The 21,117-nt window shown below is 41.5% G+C and overlaps 1 pseudogene; it reads left to right on the top strand.

Moving 5' to 3' along the window:
- Positions 1-21,117, top strand: part of LOC110932494 — a 53,352-nt pseudogene that overhangs the window by 30,806 nt on the left and 1,429 nt on the right.

The following is a 21,117-nucleotide window of genomic DNA, read 5'->3' as shown; positions in this document are numbered from 1 at the left end:
TTAGGAAGCCCGGTAAAAGCTACCACCACTTAGCATTTGTGACTTATACTTGCTCAGGTAAATACATTTTGACTTATTTTCCCTATACGGGCTTGGGGTACGGTATTTACAATACCGCTTGATCGGGCGCACAAGTCCTGCGCCCTATGGGTGTACAGTCTTGAATAGCTTGTGTGATTTCGTTTAAACAGTCTTGTCTTACTTAAAGGCTTTGGGGGGTTATTGACCATGTCCCGGATATCCTTGGCATTATCTTACGAGATGGCCACGACCAGAGCACGGGGTGTAGGCGTACACCCGACGTGTATAACTCTTTAATGTGGTGTGTCATTTAATCTCTAGCCCGGACAGTAGATCCCGGGCCACCAGAGATACGAGTGCATGTAAATCGTTCACAAGTTTATATTATATAATTATCCCAAGTTAATAAAAATATTTATGCCTTGTGCATTTAAATCAATTTTAAATCATTTTCAAAATGAGTCAGTCGATTTGTATTTACCAGTGTAAACTGACGTATTTTTCCCAAAAGGTTAAGTGCAGGTACTATACGGAAATAGGCTGGCTGTTTCCTAAGAGCGTCCACTATAGTCTCGCAAGCTTGGACGACAAATATCTGTTGAACTATTTTTATCTTATTTTAATTGATCCGCCTGTGGATCCATTTCAACTACTGTGATATTTATTATTGCACTTTATTTAAAGTTGAAATGTTTCTATTCTGCTTCCGCTGTGCATTATTATATTGTGTTGATTGTCTATGACGATGCCAACTACGTCACTGTACCCCACACCGGGCCCACCGGTGACACGTGGAATTCGGGGTGTGACACAAGATGTCACCAACATATTTAGTCTGATGGATGAATATCCCAGACTCAGTTTGTTGCACTTGTAGGCCCAAGAAAAAGGTCATTTCCCCCATAGCACTCATCTCGAATTTATCCTGCATAATGCGCTCGAAATTCCTACACAAGACATCATTAGTAGAACCAAAAATAATATCATCAACATATACCTGTACCAGAAGAAGATCTCCATCTTGTTCTTTGATGAAGAGAGTACAATCGATAAGACCTCTTCGAAAACCGTTCTCCAGCAGATAGGTAGATAAGGTTGCATACCAAGCCCGCGGTGCTTGATGAAGACCATAGAGAGCTTTGTTGAGCAACCAAACCCGATCGGGATGGATAGGATCTTCAAAACCTGGGGGCTGTTCGACGTACACCTCTTCTTCAACCACACCATGTAAGAATGCACTTTTGACGTCCATCTGATAAACCTTGAATCCTTTGAATGAGGCATAAGCCAGAAAGATCCGAATAGCTTCCAGACGTGCAACAGGTGCATAGACTTCGTTGTAGTCGATCCCTTCTATCTGACGAAAACCTTGAACGACTAAACGAGCTTTGTTCCGAATAACCACTCCACGGTCGTCCTTCTTGCATTTGAAAACCCATCGAGTGCCAATTTTCTTGTAGTTCTCAGGTCTTTCAACAAGCTTCCAAACACCAAGCTTTTGAAATTGCTGCAATTCTTCCTGCATGGCTTCAACCCAAGCACTGTCTTTCAACGCTTCTTTCCACGATTTTGGTTCTTCTTGTGACACGTAACACGCGAAGGACCAGTCATTCTGAAGACCAGATTCTCTTATAGCTGAATACAAACCAGCATTCCGGTTGTTTCTCAGCTGATTACGCGTCTGCACACCGCGATGGACATCTCCTATAATATTCTGCTGGGGGTGGGTATCATGAATCCTCATTTCAGGATTTTCTGGCACACGTGCATTGATACCCAAATTGTTAAGATTAAGATCAACAACCAACTCCACACCAGGAATGTGTGTACAGGTGGATGCATTCCCTTCAGCAGTGTCTACATTCTGCATATGAGGTGTATCAACAGAAGCACCTTGAACAGGAGCAGCTGGAGCCGAAGATCCTTCAGCTGCATCATGATATTCATCATCTTCAGAAGATTCATTATAATCAGCAGCATCTTCATAAACCTCATTTTGAACCATATTGTTGACAGATGAAGAAGCTTGTGGGTCAACAACAATAGGTCTAACCAAGGGCGAGACAGCAGCGTTGTCACTTTCCAACAACATCCTAGCCGCTGCTGACTCTTCGTCAAAGGTTGGCAGATTGAAGGAGTCAAATAGCCCATCATAATCGAACATCCACGGATCACCCGGAGCCCTAACAGGACTCGTGTACCTTTGAACCCTCACTTCACTCCATAGCTCAATCTTTTTGGTAGCCAGATTCCAAACACGAAAATTCGGAGTAGCATATCCAAGGAAGAAACCCTCGATAGCTTTCGCTCCAAACTTTCCATCCGGCTCAATCATAGTACATGGAGCACCAAACGGTTCTAGGTAAGAAAGATCTGGTTTCCTTTTCTGAAGGAGTTCGAAGCAAGTTTTGCCATGTCTCTTTACTGTAAGAACTCTGTTTAATGTGTAGCATGCAGCCGATACAGCTTCCCCCCAGAATTGAATAGGGAGTTCCGACTCTACTAACATTGTTCTTGCAGTTTCTATAATCGTCCGATTCTTCCTCTCCGCGACACCATTTTGTTGTGGAGTATAACGAGAACTGTACTCATGAAGAATGCCTTTAGAAGTACAAAACTCATCCATAACTTGATTCTTGAATTCGGTTCCATTGTCGCTTCGGATCCTCTTCACTTTCAACGAATAGAGATTCTCCAACATTGTAAGAAGATCCTTGAGGATGCCAGGAGTTTGACTCTTGTGTGCCATGAAGGATACCCAAGAAAATCTAGAATAATCATCAGTAACAACTAGACAATAAGCATCTCCGAATGTTGTCTTGTGCTTCATAGGTCCAAAAAGGTCCATATGAAGACGTTCGAGAGGCATACTGACAGTGTTGATTTTCTTCAAAGGGTGAGACTTCTTTGTTTGCTTCCCCTTTTGGCACGAAACACAGATATCTTGTAGATGAAAACTTCTCACAAGCACACCATTCACAAGATTATTTTTCACCAAATGGTTCATCTTTCTCAAGTGAATGTGTCCCATTCTTCTGTGCCAAGATATAGACTCCTTTTCCGTGGCTTTTGAGACAAAGCAAGTGACTTGTGCAGATGTTGTAATCGCTTGGCTCATGTCGAGAATATAAAGATCATTAACTCTCGGAGCCGATAAGAGAATCCATTCTTGTGGAATTTTGAATCCAGGTTTCAGCACATAGCAGCCGGCATCATCAAAATGCACGGAGAATTTTTTATCGCAGATTTGCGACACACTGAGAAGATTATGATCAATTTGCTTAACATAATTGATCTTATCGAAGCACACAAAACCATTTGAGATACTTCCCTCTCCAGTGATGAATCCGCCTTTGTCTCCCGCAAATGCAACATACCCTCCTCTAATATTTCTCACGTCGTATAGGAGCCGAAAGTCGCCAGTCATGTGCCTGGATGCTCCACTATCAACAATCCAGTGACTATTAATAGTTCCTCCTAGAACACCCTGCACATGTCATTTAAAAAAAACATCAGTTGAGGATGGGGACCCAAGCCTTAGTGGTCTTGGGTCGTCCCTGAGCATCACGAAACGTGATATCAATCTCTTGATGGTTTTCAAGAACAACTGCTCCCCTGAATTGTCACCCGCCTTAGGTAACCAAGTTCGTTTTTGCCTACCAGTTTTTGAAGATTCTGGTTTTACAGATTGTGACACACTTGGTTCCCTTTGAACTGTTTTAACTTCAGATTTCAAAGCTTTTTCAACAGTTTTCATGTTCTTACGTCGTTGTTTAGTTTCTTGTTCTTTTACAGTTCGTTTATCATGTTTAGGTGAAACTAACCGACGTTGAGGATGAACTGTTTCAGGTGGAGCTTTCTCAACAAATTTATTCTTTGGAGCATTTGGGCAGTTTTTGATGATGTGCCCAATTTCTCCACATTTAAAACATGTTCTCCTTTCAACAAACTTAGGAGAACTTGATTGACCACAAGATGTCGAACTCGTGTATCCTGAGGTACTAGCCTTTTCATCACACCCATTTGTATGTTGAGTGTAATTGTTATCACTGTTACGTTTTAAGATTGTGACTTGTTTCACAAAATCAGTGTTAGATTTGTTCTCAAAAGTTTCAATCTTATCAGTACCCTTGGATGACACGAACTTGACATCTTTTGCTTTCTTTTGAAATCGAGCTCCTTTTGTTTCAGACTTCATCTGAGAGACTTTATGCTTTTGAGCTCGTTTGACTGGTTGTTTACCATTAGAAACACTAGGTTGTTGAGTGGTTGAAGATTTTTGATTACCAAACTGTTTTCTAATCTCAGCCTTAGGAATTGGATCACATTGTGTTACAACAATTCCCGGAAGTGTTTTTCCCAAAAATTTGTTTGTGTTGTCTTCAAAGACTTTATCAATCAAAGATTGATTTACATTTTTAATTGGAAAAACGTGATCTGAGTAGATTTTATTATCTCCAACCAATGTATACAACACATTACTGCTTTTAACAGTAGACACACATGTCTTATCAACTTTGACAGAATCAATCACTTGTTTCTTAACAGATGAGACATCAGGAGTATCAGGATCACAAAGGATGTGATTCTCTCGTGGAATAACTACTCCTTTCATCTTGTTAAGTGATTTATCCTGATCACTTACAGCCACTTCTGATTCATCATCCGATGTCTCATAGTCCTCGATAATTGGAGGACTTTGCTTCATGGATGATGAAGTTTCTTGTTCCTTAGAGGATGTGTTTGAAGAATTGTCCGGTTTGAACCCTAGGCCAGCAGCAAATTCCTCAACATCAAGAGGCACACTGGGTTCATACCGAGGCATTTCCTCCTCATCAGGCATCTTGGTATAATTATTCATCAAAGGGGGCGGACATTTCTTATACCCTATGCCTTTCTGATTTCCCTTCGGTTGTTGAACATCGATGATGTGATCAAGCACAAATTGGGAGTTAGAATAACTCTCCAATTTTTGTTTGATCGCATCATGCTCGCATTGGGCAATGGCTAATTGCTTCTTAGTTTCTTCCACAATGTTAATGTATTCATTTATACTTACTTGCTTGTGGTAAACTACTTTGTTCACTTCGGACACATTTTTCTTTAATGTTTCAATTACTGATTTAAAATCTTTTTCGTTCCGAGTTAAAGCCATATTTGCCTCTTTGCATTTGGAAAGTTCAATAACCAAATTTTGATTATGACTATGAAGCTTTTCTAGTTTAAGCTTCATTTCAGCACATGATTCACAAACACTAGGAGCAGGAGGTTCAGAATTTACCTGACTCGAAGAGGCTGACACATTTGTCATAAAAGCAGTTTGAAAAGAAAAAGATCCATCTTCAGAAAAGAACTTTTCCATTTCCCTGGATGTAGTAGCAGCCTTCTTGATCAGAATTGATTTCTGACATATGAGATCATCAGCTTCATTCAATAAATCCTCAACACCAGAACCTGCTTCCTCCTTCACATCAGACTCTGATTGATTATCCCCAGAAACAGAGCCTTCTTCATCAGAACTTCCAGAATAACCAGAACTGTCATCACTTTCAGATGACTCTTCTTTATGAACATGCTCGATGTGATTGATGATCTTTGCATAACAAGCTGTTCCACTTCCTTGATCACCTTCACCAAACTGCACAGACCAGTCACATCCCTCATCAGCTTGAACAGCCAAAGCCCGATTGGGATTTGAAGTTCCAGGCTGGCCCTGATTGTTATTAACTGCCACCATCCTCCTTTCACGGTTTTCTTGCTGGGCATTCACATTTGTATTACTCGTCTGGTTTCTGAAAGGGTTGTGATTGCCTTGTTTTGTTGGTCGAGTGCACTCACGTTTGAAGTGCCCTTTATTACCACAATTGAAGCATGTAACGGCGTTGATATCAAACCCATACTTCGTATCTTTCTTTCCTTCCAACGAAGTTCTTCCAGTTCGAGCCATGAAATCTTTTGCCCTTCTAACTGCACTAGCAAAAGCCCATTTGATATCCATCAACTCCATTTCTTCCTTGTCGATCTGTTGATAATCTTCATTGGTCATGTTGATGTTTCCAAGCTGACCTGCTACCAAACCACAGTAAGCACTGACCATTGTATTGATAATTTCCATATGCTCCTTAGCAACTTCAATGCTGAGGTGTGAAAGGTTTGAATTATCGACTCGGATTGTGTTAGGGTTTTGAGGTTGAGGATTGTTTGTATAATGAGCCTGCTGTTGTTGTTGTGGTGGTTGGACTTGTGGCTGTGTAGGAACGGGAATGTAAGACCTCGGATCAAGAGCCGGAGCAGCAGTTGATTGAGGAAACGGAAGAGAACTTGTGTTGGACACAAATGCAGTTTGCAGTTTAGGTTGCTGAGCTGCAGCGGATCTTGCCAAAGCATCGAAGCCTGGAAGGTACATTTCTGTATTCTGAGGAGCGGGAGCTCGCTTTGCTTTCCTGATTTCTTCATCATTTTTATGTTCCAGCTTCTGAATGAACTCATAGATGTTAACCGTGTCTAGAGTTCCAATATGCTTTAACAACTCAATAAAAGAACTCCACTTTGGAGGTAAGGCGTCAGCAAACCTATTCACCATGTCTTGTTGAGTAGAGACAACCCCATAAGCACACATTTCACTAATCAGATAATAGAAACGTGTTGTCATATCATTTAGAGTTTCGTTTTCCAAAAATTGAAACGATTCAAACTCTTTCTTCAACAAATCATGACGAGACTTTCGAGTAGCTGCATTGCCTTCTCCTCTAGCAACTAAGGCATCCCACAACGTTTTTGTGGTCTTGCAGTAGGAGAACTGATGATAGATATCTTTGTTGAGTGCTTGTGTAAGTGTAGCAAAAGCCTTTTTCTCCAATTCATAAGCCTTCTTGTCATTTTCGAGCATGTTAGCATAACCTTCTGAAGTGGACGCTGCAACTTCAAGATTAGCATTGAATGCATTGATGAAACATGTCCAAAGATCGGTGCTTTGCCCTTGAACATACGTGTGAAAGCGGTTTTTCCATGATGGAAAATCGTTCATATGGTTCAACTTTGGTGGACGATTGTTGCTGCCCGTTTCGCTCTCACTAATCAAAAGATTTTGAATGCTTTGACTTTGATTGGATACTAATGCCCATTGACTTGGACTGATTGATGGCGGTGGAAACATACTTTTCGCCCAAGCTGCAGCAGAGGTTAGCTCTTGACTAGATTGTGAGTCAATACTCCAGTCCCAAGGACTTGTACAACTCATTTTGATGAGATACTAATTGGAAACCTTCAGAAACACAAACCTGTTAGATTCAAACAGACAAGAATTGAAAGATACAGACTTGTTCGAAGGATCAACAATGTTCGAAGGATCAACAGTGTTCGAAAGATCACTGTTGAGTTTCGAACAATTGATTTCGAAAGATTCACAATTTGAAAGATCCTTATCTTTCGAATAAAGATTTCGAAAGATTCACTATTGAAAGATCCTTATCTTTCGAACAATGATTTCGAAGGATTCACTATTTAAAGATCCTTATCTTTCGAATATATATATCTTTCAACTAGATTCCCTGTATCGAAGGATAAGTTACCAACTTCGAAGGATGGGTCGAAAGATGATTATCTATCGAGCCTTCCTTGATCGAAAGATGATCGTTCGATATCGAAAGATATCCTTCGATCGCTTCTGACACAACTGACAAAAAGGTGACAGGTTGGTGAGAAAGGTGATTGGTTGGTGAACCAACTTTCGGCAGAAAGGATGTTCTGACCTCAACTTTTCACCAACTTTGATTTTCAAATAAAATATGCCCAAAATGGCAAATCTTATCCAGAAAGTCCGGTCACCGGAACACACCGGAATTTGGCCGGAAATCACCAAATATCGTAAAAACAAGTTGTAAGTTACCCAACCCGCTCTTGAACACACCCGGTTAGTTTAGAACACGTTTTTATGTTTAAAAATGCAAGAAAACCACCAAAAACGGGTACTAAACCAAGTGTCCAAACACACCAAGACTTGAACAAACCCGGTTTTTTTAACAAGGTAAAGAGCCACGACTCTGATACCACTTGTAGGTCCCTCGTGGAGGATGAGGTTAAACCTTAACCTTGTTATATTAACACACTAGCAAGTGCGGAATCCAAGCTAGAGTGCAACCGAGTTGAGACAAGTATAAACACATGACACACAAGGTTCACCGATTAACACCACTTGTATTAATGCGAATGAAAGGTTCGGGTTACAAGCACAATGTTTACAAATCAGTTTTGTAAACTCTCTCTATGTGTGTGTGTGTTCTTGATAGAATACACTCCTTATCTCTCGAGTCTATCTTTCTGTCTGTGTGTGTGTGTGTCTAAACTGAAATGAACACACTGCATGGGTTTATATATACCCAAACACAGGTTGTAAGGTCGAAGGATCAAGTTGTCTGATCGATAGATCATCTGTCGATCACAAAGCCATCGTAGGATCCATATACTTCGAAGGATGGCATATCCTTCGAAGTCCATCCATCGAATGATATCTTTCGAGCTCATCGAAGGATATTCACAATCCTTCGATGACTTATCCTTCGACACAAAACATTATACAACCATAATCTAACTGTTTGTCCAAGTCAAACCGGAGGATGGTTGACTTGGTCAAACTTACAAGACTAACAAAGACATCGTTTTACATCGAGACCGAATACAGACAAAGTACAGACACAAGTGCACCAACATTCGCCTATGGCCACTTTGTTATTCCGGGGGACTGTAGTCGGAGTAGACTCGGCTCCTGCAGTGGCTGCTTTCTCTTCTAGGGGCCCAAGCGTGCAAAGCCCTGGAATTTTGAAACCGGATATTATTGGCCCTGGTGTTCGTGTGTTAGCAGCATGGCCGGTATCTACTGAAAATAACACACAAACAAACTCTACGTTTCATTTTGCGACTGGTACTTGACGTGATGTCGTGGTCACAATCAAATTTAATCCCAAAACAACTGTAGTTAGTGGTAGTAGGGTATCGAACTCAGGGAGTATGTGGAAGATGTGTCGATTATATAGCTTTGCACTTAAACTAATTATTAAACTAAATTGCAGAAAATTAAAATTCAAGATTGTGGATTGTTGCTTTAGAAAACTAAATTAAGAACTAATTCAAATCAAAGTTGGTTGTAAACAGTTAGGAGAGAACAATGATCACCCTAGGTTTCAGTTTCTTTAAACAGTTGTGTGCAATTTCACTAGAAAGAGTTACATAGACATAACTCGTGTATATGTGATTGAAGTGATAAAAGGGAACAAAGTACTCGGATTAGATAACGCGAGGTTGTTTCCCGATGACCTATTAACCAATAACCAACCCTAACCCTTCCCGTGATATCTCGGTTGCCAACGGCACCAAGAACGTACGATTAAGACTAGGAATTGCAATATAGATTAACACACTACAAACAATCAAACATACACCATGACATTCAAGCAACGCAAGATATCATTCTAGAAATGCAGAAATTAAACACACAAAAGTCTTAAAAACATTCACCTAGGATGATCACCGATGAGTTTAGCCAGACATGGCTCGGTGAATCATCATCAACATCAATCTATTGTTCATACAAATCAAAATAACAAACCGAATGATAGAAATTGTTCACAAACCAAGTCACAAGCCAAAGTTCGTCCCCAAGGTGTCCAAGAACCAACCAATGATGAGATAATACCAAAAGACACCCAAAAACCGATTATAATATGGCAGTTACATATTTTCCGTGCAGGTTCCACCGTAAATTACGGCTCCACCGTAATTTACGGTGGTCAACATTTTGTTACGGCTCCAGTCTCCTGTGTTATGGTGGAAACTGAAGTGAAAAAATAGTCTACCGTAAATTACGGTAGAACCGTAATTTACGGTACTCAGCTGCCTTCACTTCCTTGTTGTTCTTTTGTTCTCCTCTTGACCCGTTTTCCACCAAAGCCTCCAAAAGCTGCCTTTGATCCATCTTTTAGCTCCTAATTCGTACCTGAAACATAAGTATCGTAGTTATCTAATTCAAGATAATTACACGGCTAATTGGAGGATTATTTCATATTTTAACATGCTTAAGGGTTGTCCAAAGGACCACCCGTCACATCCCCACACTTAACCGTTGCTTGTCCCAAGCAACTCATCAACATGGTTTTAAAACAAGTGATCAAATCAAACCAAACAAAACATGCAATTTCTTTACCAACCCCTTTTTAACACCCAAGCAATACACCCCTCACAAATTCTCTCCTCTCGGCTACAAGTGAAAACTAGCAACGATAAGCTAGACACACACTAGGCAAACGGGTGGATGCACAATAATAAGCTTGTACCTGAATCAATCATCCTCCTATAATGGGTCAAACATGAATGCAAATCAAAGGGACTTAAAGGTTGTAACGTGGCTAGGTGTATAGGTAGGAAATGGAATATATATGAGTAGCGAAAATTCAACCCGGTCTTTTTATTACAAATACCAAAAACCAACTAACAAATGCGCACTACTATATACAAGACCATGAAACTCTTTCTTTTTTTTTTTCATTGCTTTTCCTTTTTTATTTTTTTATTTTCTTTTTTTTTTCTTTTTCTTTTTTTTTTCTGCGATCACATTAACCAAACTACTTCAAACTCACAAAACTACTAATTCTATCACTAATACTACAAGACCGGGTCAAATTTGGGTAAATTTTCAAGTAAGTAGCTAGGGGGAAAAACGATAAGCTTTAAAGGCACAAAATGGGCAACTAAATGACCAAACCCCCGCCCCTCTCACTACCATGCTCATATATATAACTTATGAGGTCCAACCCCCCAAATCCCACACTCGCTCACACCAACGACGAGGCTACCTAATGCCCTTATCCTTTCTACATTCATGTCTAACTAAGGATTCAATTCGCATTCAAGCACAAGTTCTAACGCACCCCCACCCATAGCCACTCTCATCAAAGATTATTTATGTACACGTGTGGCTACAACTCTCACCAAGAATGAAAAGGGTAATAAGGGTTGCCGGTGCATTAACTTGGGATAAATTAGGGCGTCAAGATTTCACATTGTTTTGCTCGGCTTAAAATTTTTCAAAAATCTTACAAAAATTTCCCCCCATCCCCACACTTGGGATACATTGACCCCAATGTATGGCTTTGGGAGGCTTTGATCACTAACTCAATCAACATCCACAAAAAGCTTCTCATCTCAAACCCCAAATTTCTTTTTGTATTTTTTTTCATTTTATATTTTTTTTATGTTTTTCATTTTAAACACAACACCACCAACCATCGCCAACCCAATAATCAACCACATGATCAATCACCACCCATCCTCCCAACCATAATCAACATAAACCAACAAATATATACAAACTATACAAAAGAGAGAATACCACCTGATCAATAGTAGCGCGGTCCCGGAGGCCCAAAGATGGATGACATCATATCATTCCACTCTCCAAACCCGAATGCGCCGCTACTGCTTCCCTCTTGTTGTTGTGGTCCCTCTTGCCGCCTTGGATCAAGCCACTGAGAATGGTGGAGTGGTGGAGTCGGATAAGAAATGCTACCATCATAAGGCGGCAATGAAGCATAGTCCACATGTTGTGGATCTTCAACCACCGGCCTTCCGGCATGCCAATCCGCATGCATCCGCCTCATTTGATCATCATGATATCTGTTATTAGCATCCACCTCTCGAGAGTATGCGTGGGTACGGTTCCATGACTCATTGCGATCGAAGCTATGTTTAAGCGCCCGCTCCATACTAGCGCTATTCCACGTGCCTTGATCAAATAACGACCTCTCCGAACCCGACCAAGTGTCAAAAATGGCCGCCGGCGGGCGTTGGCTCTCGATCACCTCCTGCATTGAACCACTATAAGCCCACCCCGGCTCATACGGTTGCTGCGCGTAGTCGTAGAACGTACCACCATGACCACCATGAAAAACCCCAAAACCAACATTTGCACCACCCTGTGGCTCGTCTGCGTAATCATCATCCCCACTCGGAATCAACTCTTCATCGCTTTCAGGTTCATCCGGTTCTCCCGGTAACAACTCCCTTGCACCCAATTTCAATGCCCTCCACCGTTGACCCTCCGATTTCAGCTTGTGATAACGTTCAGACTGAGTATATGTCCAAACGTTTCCCAACCTATCCAAAGTAAAAGGCTGGTGCCTTTTCGTTAAACCCCGGTCTTCAGATGTGAGTGCCTTCTGCTGTTTCATTAAACCCGTTATGATGCGACAGTACGGGACAATGTCTCTCCCGTATTTGTTCCGGCATATCCACAAATGGTGCATAATCAGGTAGCGTATTGGAAAGCGTGGGGATCCATGCATCAATGAATACAGAACAGGTATCTCTGGAAACCTCACCTGTTCTTTATCCCCTCTTCTTGGGATGACATTAAGCAAACAGATCGTATGCAATAGCTTGGCTTCTATCTTCAGATTTTTTCGGTATAACACGCCACCGTACCTACCGGGCAAAAACAAATCCGCTAACATGCTGTTCCATGTCACGTGCTTCTCTGGTTTGAGCAATAAACCATCAAGCGTGGGAATCATGTACTCCTTAGCCGGAAGACTATCATATTTTCCCAGCTTCTTCAACGTATCGAATGACATTTCAACTGGTACCCCATGTACCATCCCAATCAACTTCATTTGTGATGGCCTGTGGAAGTTGTGACATTTAAGTGTTGCCATCCACTCCTGAATCTCAGTCATAAACAGATTGCTCTTATCTTTATCAAAACACTTGAGTGCTCCTTCCCAACCCAAAGCACGGAACTTATCAAACACCCCGAACTGGCCAAACTGGGGTTCATCAACCTCTTTTTCACAGATAAACGCGGCTGCTTTATTTTTTAATTTGTTCATGCAGTCGTTATAAAGGGTTGGTTGCCAAATTTCGGGTTGGTCATCCAATGGCCCCGAATTCCAAACCGGCTTATCACTTGGGTCTAACTCGATCTGTTCTTCTTCACCTTCACTTTCGCTTTCACTAACCCTACCCATATATTGCCTCTTCTTTGATGGTTGCTCCTTTTCCTTGCCCTTGCCTTTGCCTTTGGATGAAGATGAACTTGAACCCGCTTTCTCCTTTGTCTTTGCCATTTCCTACACACAAGAGGCAAGCAACAAAAACAAACACCAAATTAAACACTCTCTTCAAAATCCTCCCCACACTTGCTTGTTGTCATGGTTGTAGATGTTAGTGAACCTAAAGTGTTCAAGAATTTTTCAAAAATTGGGCATGGTGTCTCTAGAATGTAGAGCATCCCAAAAGTTCCCTACTTTAACAACAATTCCTACATCTACAACCATCAACCATGTTCAATAAACAATTCCATTATCATAGCTTAACAACAAGCAAGTGGGCAAGAACACATAACCTAAATCACCTTGTTTTTCACAATGTATCACCATAATATAGCAAAGTAAGGGTTCATACCTTGTTTCAAGATGGAAGGATGCTTGTGAAACCAAAAATCCCAAAACCCCCAAATTCTTTCAAACTAGGGTTTCAAATTTCGACCCCAAAATTGTGTTTTCTCTGGAATCTCTCCTCACAATCACAAAGCTTGTGAAAAATTAGTCAATTTAGACCAAGATTCCACTTGATTTGGACAAGAATTGAAGATTTTATGAGAGAAAGAAGGTGGAAGAACAATGGGGAATGTGGGTTCTTAGGGAAGAAGAAGATGGTGAAAAGGTGAAAAGGTGAATGAATGGTTGGGGTATAATCACGTGACCAGGCTTGTTGTATTCGATTTTATTGTTTTTTTTTTATGTACACGGAACCCTACCGACGGAGACAACCTTTTCACGTACCGTAATTTACGGTCTCACCGTAAATTACGGTGAGACCTGAATGTCAAAGTTGCACCGTAATACAGTAGAGAACTACCGTAAGCCCCAAACATTTTCAAGCATCACCGTAAATTACGGCAATACCGTAATTTACGGTAAACTCTGAATCAAAATTCTTTGCCGTAACTCAGGATGTTTGCACCGTAAAACTCACAACTTCTTAACACTCACCGTAAATTACGGCTTCACCGTAATTTACGGTGCTCGCTGGGCTTCCACATTTTGACAAAAAAAATTTTTTTTTAGATTTTAAGTTTTTCGATTTTTTTATGTTTTTTAATTTTTTCAAAAACTTGTACAAATTACCCTACCCCCTCAAAAATCCCGTGTTGTCCTCAACACAATGTAAGAGCAATTCGCGACTCGAACATCCCCACACTTGTTTCGAACACGGACTTCGAGGAACTAAGGCAATTGCGCAAATATACAAACAAAACAACACGAAACTACTATGTACACTACCACCAAACCTGGGCCTCTCATGGTTGTTCCTCCTCGACCGGACGTAAGATGTAGCCCGCTTTGTCAAGCTCCAAGTTGTTGATGTCATTGCCATCCAAATACGGCTTTAACCGGTGACCGTTCACCGTTTGTTGTTTCAATGTTCGCTCGTCTTGAATGTCAACATCTCCGAACCTTCCCACTCGTCGGACAACGTAAGGGCCCATCCACTTGCTCTTGAGTTTCCCCGCGAACATTTTCAACCTTGAATTGTATAACCACACTTTTTGACCCACTTCAAAGTTCTTCTTCTTTATCTTCGCATCATGAACTTTTTTCAGTTTGTCTTTGTATGCGGATGCACACTCATACGCTTGGTCCCTTATCTCCTCAATTTCATTCAGTTGAAGCTTCCTCGCCCGACCCGCTTCATCATAGTCCGCATTCACTGTTTTAATTGCCCAATATGCCCTATGTGCCAACTCCATAGGCAAATGACATCCTTTCCCGTAAACCATTCGATACGGAGTGGTATCAAGTGGGGTTTTGAAAGCCGTGCGATACGCCCACAATGCGTCATCAAGCTTGCTTGACCAATCTTTCCTATCCGTTCTAACCGTCTTCATTAGAATTTCTTTGATTTGCCGGTTAGATACCTCCACTTGACCACTCGTTTGCGGGTGGTACGGTGTAGCCACACGGTGATTCACACTATATCTCTTTAGCAACTTTCCAAAATTGAAATTTTTGAAATGTGAACCACCATCACTTATTATCACCCGAGGTACACCGAAGCGAGAAAAAATATTGGATTGCACAAACTTACATACAACGGAATGATCGTTGGTCCTTGTGGCAATAGCTTCAATCCATTTCGACACGTAATCAACCGCAACCAATATGTATAAAAACCCATTTGAGTTTGGGAAAGGACCCATGAAGTCTATTCCCCAAACATCAAATACCTCCACTACCAAAATTGGTTGCAACGGCATTTCATCACATTTCGAAATGCTTCCCATTCTTTGACAATTGATGCAATTTCGGGCATACTCACGAGCATCCTTGAAAATCGTGGGCCAATAAAACCCACTCGATAACACCCGATAGCCTGTCTTATTCCCACTAAAATGGCCCCCACATGCGGATGAATGAGCATGGGTCAATATCTCTAAAACTTCAGTTTCGGGAACACATCTTCTTATCACTTGGTCGGCCCCGATTTTGAACAAGTCGGGTTCGTCCCATATATATTGCTTCACTTGACTAGAAAACTGTTGTCGTCTCTTCTTAGTCCAATGATTTGGAATCGCACCCTTGGCCAAATAGTTAACGTAATGAGCATACCAAGGGGCAACATAAGTAGAAACGGCCAACAATTGTTCATCGGGGAACCGTTCATTGATTTCACTTGCATCATCTACACCTTCCAATGGGATTCGGGACAAATGATCCGCAACAACATTCTCACATCCCTTTTTGTCTCGGATTTCAAGATCAAACTCTTGTAACGATAAGACCCATCGAATCAACCGCGGCTTTGCATCCTTTTTCTCCATCAAGTACCGAACCGCACTATGATCCGAGTAAACCACTACCTTGCTTCCCCAAATATACGAACGAAACTTATCCAAAGCATACACCACCGCTAATAATTCCTTCTCGGTTGTGGTGTAGTTAAGTTGTGCTTCGGATAAAGTTTTGCTCGCATAGTAAATAACCACCGGTTTCTTGTCAACCCGTTGACCCAAAACTGCACCAATAGTAGTATCACTTGCATCACACATTATCTCGAACGGCTTTGACCAGTCAGGTGGTTGCAAGATAGGCGCTTTGACCAAATGTTCCTTCAAAACAGTAAAAGCTTGCATGCACTCATTAGTAAAGTCAAACGGGACATCTTTTAATAACAAATTGCATAAGGGTTTGGTGATAACACTAAAACCCTTAATGAAACGTCGATAAAAACCCGCATGTCCCAAGAATGACCGTACACCCTTAACATTTTTAGGAGGTGGCAAAGATGATATTACCCGTATCTTTGCCTTATCCACCTCCATCCCTCTTTCCGAAATCACGTGTCCCAACACAATGCCCTCTTGCACCATGAAATGACTTTTCTCCCAACTTAGCACTAAATTTTTCTCAACGCACCTTTTTAAAACCTTTTGCAATTCGTTGAGACAAGCATCAAAAGTAGTGCCAAAAATGGAGAAATCATCCATGAATACTTCGAGCGACTCTCCAACCATGTCCGAGAAAATACTCATCATACATCGTTGAAAAGTTGCCGGAGCATTACACAAACCAAATGGCATTCGCCTAAAGGCAAAGGTGCCATATGGACATGTGAAGGTGGTCTTGTGTTGGTCATCCGGGTGTATGGCAATTTGATTATAACCCGAATACCCATCTAAGAAGCAATAATATTTTTGACCCGACAATTTTTCAATAATTTGGTCAATAAAAGGTAGCGGGAAATGGTCCTTAGAAGTGGCGGCATTCAGTTTTCGGTAGTCAATACACACCCGCCATCCGGTAACCGGTCGGGTGGCAATTTGTTCACCACTTTCATCCTTGACTACTTGAATGCCGGCCTTCTTAGGCACAACTTGGGTGGGACTCACCCAAGCGCTATCCGAAATCGGATAGATGATTTCCGCATCCAACCATTTAATTACCTCTTTTTTTACTACCTCCCTTAGGTTTGGGTTCAACCGCCTTTGAGCTTCTCGTGTCGGTTTGGCATCTTCGGTTGTGATAATTTTATGCATAACAATGGATGGACTAATTCCTTTGAGATCGGCAATCGTCCATCCAATAGCACCCTTGTTTGCTTTTAACACCTCCATCAACTTTTGTTCTTGTGCCAACTCCAAATTAGAGGCAATAATGACCGGTAAAGTGTCATTATCCCCTAAAAATACGTACTTTAAGTGGCTAGGCAAGTCCTTGAGCTCTAACTTTGGGGGTTCCTCCAATGATGGTTTAGTACCCGAATCAATTTCCACCGGTAGACCTCGAATTGGTGGGTCCATGGTGGTCTACCTTCTTTCATTGCCATAGCATCTTGTGCTTCCTCTTCAACCCGTAGTGCATAAGCATGTACCTGTTCAGAAAAGTCACACAGGCAAATATCCAAACCATCCTCCTCATACTCATGCGGGTTGCATCCATCTACTATGTCTGCCATAAAACACTCATCAACACCGTTAGCATTAGAATTGTTAGTAAAAACATTCAAACGCATTTTTCTGTTTCCAAATGCCATATCAACTGTACCAAATCTACAATCGATAATAGCATGTGCGGTGCTTAAAAATGGCCGACCCAAAATTATGTTTTGTTGTTGTTTAGGGTCCGCCGATGAGTAATCCAAAACTAAGAAGTCCACCGGGTAATAAAACTCATCAATTTTTACAATAACATTTTGAACCATACCCCGAGGCAACTTATGAGACAAATCGGCCAAAACAACCGTCGTCTCCACCCTTGCTAATGGACCAAAATCATATTGGTCGTATAAGCCCCCCGGTAAAATGCTAACTCCGGCTCCGAGATCTAGCAACGCCTTAGCCATTTGAAAATTACCCACTTGTACATTAATCAATGGCGTGCCCGGATCTTGGAGCTTAGGAGGAAGCTCCCCATTCAACACCGCACTCACTTGCCCGGTTAAATCTACCCGCTTAGGCACTTTTTTCTTGTTTTGCCTCTTTTGTGTACATAATTCTTTTAAGAATTTTGCATAAGCGGGAACTTGTTTTATTGCATCAAGGAGTGGAAGATTTATTTTAACTTGTTTGAACATATCCCACATTTCCTCTTTTTGAGGACCTCTTGACACAATAAAATTTTTCTTTCCCGGGTCAAGTAGGGCCGATGGGAATGGAACTTGACTCGGTTCACCCTCACTTTTTTCATTCTTTTCACTTTCACCCAAACCCTGTTTTTTAATAATTGGTTCTTTTGGTTTAACCGGTGAAAGTTCATCATCACTTTCCATTCCCGTGATATCCTCAACCACCCCCTCGACCAATTCGGGTGACAAATTGGCCTTAAACTCTTTCCCACTTCTTAGAACACTAACATGGTTAATATTAACATTACCTCGTGACGAACCATGTGAAGGGTTTACCTTAGTGTCGCTTGGAAGTTGACCCTTACCTTTCTTTAGTTCCGCCACATCGGTTGCTAATTGACCCATTTGGGTTGTTAGTGATTGGATGCTTTTATCACGAACCTCGTCTTTTTGCATTCGCACTTCGTCTAGTTGGTTCCGTTTTTGCATCTCCATTTGCATGCTCTTTAGCATCTCCATCACCTCGTTTCCACCCGCAAGTCCCCCTTGTTCTTGACCCGTTTGGTATTGTTTTTGATACCCTTGGTTATTCCCGCCTCGGTACCCACCTTGGTTATTGTAAGATGGTCGTGAACCAAAATTACCTTGGCTACCTTGAAAATTCGGGTTCGCTTGATTTGACGGGTTCCCATATCTAAAGTTCGGGTGATTCCTCAACCCGGGGTGGTAGGTATTAGAATTCATGTTGTTGTAGTTCCTACCACCTCCTCCTTGACCTTGACCTTGAACCGCATTGACTTCCTCGTATTGCCCTTCCAACATCCCTTGGCAGTTTTCAGCCGCATGACCTATTTCATTACACAAAGCACAAACATTATATATTTGATTAGTGGTTTGAACATTACCATCATCTATGGCGTGCACTTGTGGTCGGTTAGTGGTTGGTCGGGCTCTCCTTGAAGCTTGGGCCTTCCTTTTTGATGTAGTTGCCATGCTTTCCAAAAACTCCCAATCTTCATTCTCATAATTCGTTCCAAACGTCCCTCCGGTGATAGACATTAGATCACGTGCGTCTTCGGCACTCAACCCCTCATGAAAGGCGTTCATCAACTCCCATAACTCAATTCCATGATGAGGGCAGTTTTTAATCATCATGTTAAAAAGCTCAAACGCCTCATGAAACATCTCACCGTGTTGTTGTTGAAAGCTTCTCAATCCCTTCCGCGCATCATTGGTCTTTTGGGCGGTGTAGAATTCATCCAAAAAGGTTTGTTGCATCTCCCCCCATGTATATATTGATGCCGAAGGCAAAGTGTAGAACCACTTCTTTGCCTTATCCTCCAAAGAAAACTGAAATAAGACCAACTTGACTTCATCTGCCGAAAAACCTTGACTCCCAAAAGTGTTGCAAATTGAGTCATAGGCCTCTAGATGGAAATACGGCTCCTCCGTTGCTAACCCTTTGTACTTCGGTAAACTTTGCAACGAATTTGTTCTTACTTCAAAAGTTCTCCCTTGGTTGTTGTGAGGGATAACCACCGGTGAAGGGTTTTGAGTAATGATTGGCCTGAAATGTGCCTCTATTCCCCTTGCTTGTTCCCTAAGATGCCTTCTTGGAACACCCAATCGACCCCTTGGATGAATAGGGCCCATTGGTCTTGGTATAGGCCCTTGTGGTGCAATTGGTTGTTGGGGCATCGGTGGGTATTGATTTGGCCTTTGAAATTGTGGGTGTACATGTTGTGGCCTAACTTGTTACAATGGCATGGGTTGTTGGATTGTTGGCCCTTGTGGTCTTGGCCGAATGTGTTGTGGTATAATTTGTTGCAATGGCATTCCACCAACACTTGCCATTCCTTGAGATTGACTTTGCAAATACCCAAACACCCCTTGATCACCATAACCTCCATAACCGTACCCATCATCTTCATAACCCTCATAATCCTCAAATCCCTCATCATAACCATCTCCTTGAATTCCCGAGGTCTGCCCAAATGGGATGGTCGAATACTGAAAACCCGACTGTTGTTGTTGTGGTCTAAAAGATGAAGTCGTATGCACGATAGTTGAATTGGGTGCAATGGTGAAGGTAGATGATGATTGACCCGTAGTTGGGGGAAAGAAGTGAGATAATGGTGGGATTGTGGTGGATGGATCGTAAGTGATGGTAGGCTCAGTTTGAGTGGTGATTGGTTGAGTGGAGTTGGTTGGTGTAAATTCAGCAGTGGTATTAGGTAACGTAGTGTTTGGTGATGGTTGGGTGGAAGTAGGTATAAAGGATGAGGTTGTTTGACTGGTTGTATGTGGAATCTGAGAATCAGCCATGATGTTTCTCGGTGTAATGGGTGAAGTGGGTGAACCAATGATTTTGTTTTCTCGCACTAAAACTCAGTTTTGTCGTAGCGTTCTTTCAATTTCCGGATCAAACGATAGCGGTGATGACCTGTGAGAGCCTCTAGTATGCATACACCTGAAGTACCTGCACACTAAACACAACCAGCGTAAACCCGAAAATAACAAACAAAACTATTAAACTAACACACGTTGCGCACTACTCCCCGGCAACGGCGCCAAAATTTGACGTGATGTCGTGGTCACAATCAAATTTAATCCCAAAACAACTGTAGTTAGTGGTAGTAGGGTATCGAACTCAGGAAGTATGTGGAAGATGTGTCGATTATATAGCTTTGCACTTAAACTAATTATTAAACTAAATTGCAGAAAATTAAAATTCAAGATTGTGGATTGTTGCTTTAGAAAACTAAATTAAGAACTAATTCAAATCAAAGTTGGTTGTAAACAGTTAGGAGAGAACAATGATCACCCTAGGTTTCAGTTTCTTTAAACAGTTGTGTGCAATTTCACTAGAAAGAGTTACATAGACATAACTCGTGTATATGTGATTGAAGTGATAAAAGGGAACAAAGTACTCGGATTAGATAACGCGAGGTTGTTTCCCGATGACCTATTAACCAATAACCA

Source organism: Helianthus annuus, chromosome 3 (genome assembly GCF_002127325.2).
Source record: "Helianthus annuus cultivar XRQ/B chromosome 3, HanXRQr2.0-SUNRISE, whole genome shotgun sequence".
NCBI lineage: Eukaryota > Viridiplantae > Streptophyta > Magnoliopsida > Asterales > Asteraceae > Helianthus > Helianthus annuus.
This window is presented reverse-complemented; position numbering and strand designations above follow the sequence as displayed.